The sequence below is a fragment of the Gekko japonicus genome, unplaced genomic scaffold (assembly GCF_001447785.1).
Source record: "Gekko japonicus isolate JY-2015 unplaced genomic scaffold, Gekko_japonicus_V1.1 scaffold5064, whole genome shotgun sequence".
Classification (NCBI taxonomy): Eukaryota; Metazoa; Chordata; class Lepidosauria; order Squamata; family Gekkonidae; genus Gekko; species Gekko japonicus.
Genome location: NW_015162627.1, coordinates 31,197 through 34,744, shown reverse-complemented (window position 1 = coordinate 34,744; position 3,548 = coordinate 31,197).

The following is a 3,548-nucleotide window of genomic DNA, read 5'->3' as shown; positions in this document are numbered from 1 at the left end:
CGGCCCCTCCCACTGGTGGGCCCAGCAGAGCAGCTGCCCTGGGTTGCCAGTCTGATGCCAGTAGGAATAGCAGCAATTCTGGTCATTCTTGAAAAGTGCCTGTGAATGTGTCAGCGGAACCCCAAAGGAGTTGTCGACAGGGCAGTTAGAAATGCATAATCCCCGGAGGTCATCCCAAGTACCGGTAGCCGCTTTCCCAGTAAGTGCTCAAGATCACGAAGAGGGAATGAGAGATCCCAAAAATCTTCTGCAGGTTAATCGGATGTTTAACTTTGCGACGGGGGCAGGCGGCTCAGCAGCCCCTTCAACCCAGTTGCCCGAGAGGGAGAGAAAGAGAGAGAGGAAAAGCCGAAAAGCAGCCAAACCGGCATCCATCTGCCCCCACAGATCTACATGACAGTCAAGATGCTTCCACATTTTATGCACGGTGCCTGTGCTTGAACGTAGGAGAGCTCCCTGTTTCTCTCTGCATCCACGTCAAGCTTCCGGTTCTTGCAAAATCTCTCTCTGCAGCCCGATGTTACAAGTAGGACTCGGGCTGCCGGGAAAGCAAAACAAAAAAATGAAAGAGCTGGCGGCTTCCCTCCCTTATTAGAATCATAGAGTTGGGCGGGGCCGTCCAGGCCAACCCCCACCCGCTGGATGCAGGATCAGCCTAGAGCAGTGGTGGCGAACCTATTGCACGGGTGCCAGAGGTGGCACTCAGAGCCCTCTCTGTGGGCACACGTGCCATCGCCCCAGCCAGGCCCAGACCATCATTAAAGTGTCGAATTCTCCGCCAAATAATTTTAAGTAAATGAAAGCATTTGGGATTGCTTTCCTTACTTTGTTTGGATCATCTTAAGTTAATGTATGAGTTGTTTTTTCTAAAGTAAAACCTCAGGATTCAGGTTAAATGGCCGTGTTGGCACTTTGCGATCAGTAAGTGGGTTTTGGGTCGCAGTTTGGGCACTCGGTCTCTAAAAGGTTTGCCATCACTGGCCTAGAGCGTCCCTGACAGGTGTTTGTCCAGGTGCTGCTTGAAGACTGCCAGGAAGGGGGAGCTCACCACCACCTCCCTAGGCAACCCTGTCCACTGTGGCACAACTCTGACTGTAAAAAAAAAAAAGTTCCCTAAGATCCAGCCGGTACCTTCCCACCCATAATTTAAACCCGTGTTTGTGAGCATAAATGAAATATATAAAATGAATCTCAAATAGAGCATACATGTAAAACCCGTTAAGTCCTGTAACAAATTATATCTATTCGTCTTTCACTAGGAGCTTTCTAGTCCTTACAGCTAACCAGCCAAATTTGGCAAGTTTAGCTGTAACCGTAGGGCACCTACTTTCTAGGACAGTGATGGCGAACCTTTTAGAGACCGAGTGCCAAAACTTATCTAAATTTGTTTCAGACATGCTGTGTACATATAGACACCACCACCCCGCTGCCCCTCTGGTTCCTGAAAGCTCTTTAAGTCAGGGAAGATTCATAGAATGATAGAGTTGGATGGGATCTCCAGGGTCATCTAGTCCAACCCCCTGCACAAGGCAGGAAATTCAGATATGCCTCCCCCTCCACACCCCCAGTGACCCCTGTTCCACACCCAGAAAATGACCCAAACCCCCCCCTCCAGGATCCCTGGCCAAACTGGCCTGGAGAAAAATTGCTTCCTGACCCCAGTGTGGCTACCAACATTTCCCTGGGCATGGAAGAAAGGACCACGAGAACTAAGCACTGAGGCCCTCCCTAGAGACAACCCTCCCATCCTCCTGGACTCCGGCTCTTCTCTCCGGCTGCAGAGAGACTGGCACGGCAACCTGTCCTGACCCAGGCAAGGGGTTTTCCTCATCTAGACCCAGGGCACTTCCTGGACACCAGGGAGATGTGGAAAGGGCAGTGGTGGGGGAGAGAGAGATCTGGGAACCCCCCACTTCAGTTGGGACTCTCAGTGGTGAACCTCTGTGTCGGGAATCAAACCTGCTGACTTGGTGGGGGATGTAGAAACAACAGAGAGATGACGGGTAGGTCGCAACCAAAGAAGAAAACAGCCGTGACGTATAATGAAAATATATATATTGATGGAGAGCAGGTGCGTCTTGCCCTGGCCACGGTGCTGGCCCAATCCAACTGTTTAAGTTTCTTCAAGGTTTCCTCAAGCTGAGAGGGCATCAGCTCTTCGTTAGGTGAGGACATCGGCACTCCCAATGGAATTTTTCCGGTTTTTTTCCGGGCCTTCACATCTCTCGCCCTCCCGCTCATGGCTGTCAGATTGTGAGTGTGGTAGAACAAACTGTCCTGCTCCAGACACAGGGCGGAGCATTCGGTCCTGTCCTGAGTAGAGGTCAGGCCAAGGTCTGGGGGAGTGTTTGCCTTGAGGGAACACAGCTTTGGACCGATGCCAGACGGGGGCCTGTTCCGCCTGCCTTTCTGCAGTCCATGAGGTGACCACTGAGTGAGACGCTGCCCGGGGGTTGACAGCAGCCCTCAAGGAACGGAGACTGTCTGTCTGTTCCCCGTGTGGCTGCCATGCCTCCGTGGAGTCAAGTTTCACAGGCCTTTGTCGCTCTGACCGGCCTGTCCTGCATGGCCCGCATGGAGCCCGGCCTCCCCTAAAGCCAGGCGGCTGGGCGGAGGAAGCATGGGAAGGCCGAGGGGTCCTTACAGCACAAAGGACCGCTCAGGATTGTGCTTCTAGTGGGGGTGTTAGAGCTGGGAGCAAGCCAGGGCCTGAGGCGGCCTGCAGAATGGCAGCAGGACTCTCTGTGGCACGCCTCTCCCTCGCTGATGGCCACAGGCATAGACGGCTCTAAAAGGGGACTAGACAGATTAACGGAGGGGAGGTTATCGGTGTTTACTGGCCACGGTGACTGAAGGGAACCTCCAGGTTCAGGGGCACAAAACCTCTGAAGTCCAGAGCCAGGAGGCCACATCAGGGGAAGGCCTCAGCCTCGATGCCTCGTTGTTGGCTGTCCGGATGAACCAGCTGGCCACTGTGTGAGACACGATGCTGTGAGAAAGACGGACCACTGGTCAGACCCAGCAGGGCTCTTTTGTGGTTCTTCTCAGGGGAAGGCCTCGGCCTCTCTGCCCTGCTGTTGGCCCTCCAGAGGAACTGGCTGGCCCCTGTGTGAGACGGGAGGCTGGACTGGATGGACCCTCCCTGGTCTGACCCAGCAGGGCTCTTCTGAGGTTCTTATCAGGGGAAGGCCTCGGCCTCTCTGCCCTGTTGCTGGCCCTCTGGAGGAACTGGCTGGCCCCTGTGTGAGCCTGGTGGCTGGGCTAGATGGACCCTCCCTGGTCTGACCCAGCAGGGGGTCTTCTGAGGTTCTTATCAGGGGAAGGCCGAATGCACCCCCGAAAATGGCTCATTCGGACCCCTTTTGGGCTGCTGCAGGCCGATTCAGATTCTTTGATCTGCATCGGCTTGCAGCCGAATTGCTGCTGAATTTCAGCGGCAATTCGGACTCATTATACCCCATGGTCCATTAAAGTCAATGGCGAAAACATAGGGTATATTCTGGGGGCTGGAGGGGAGGGGGGTTGAGAACACTGGAGGGGCTAGGGGG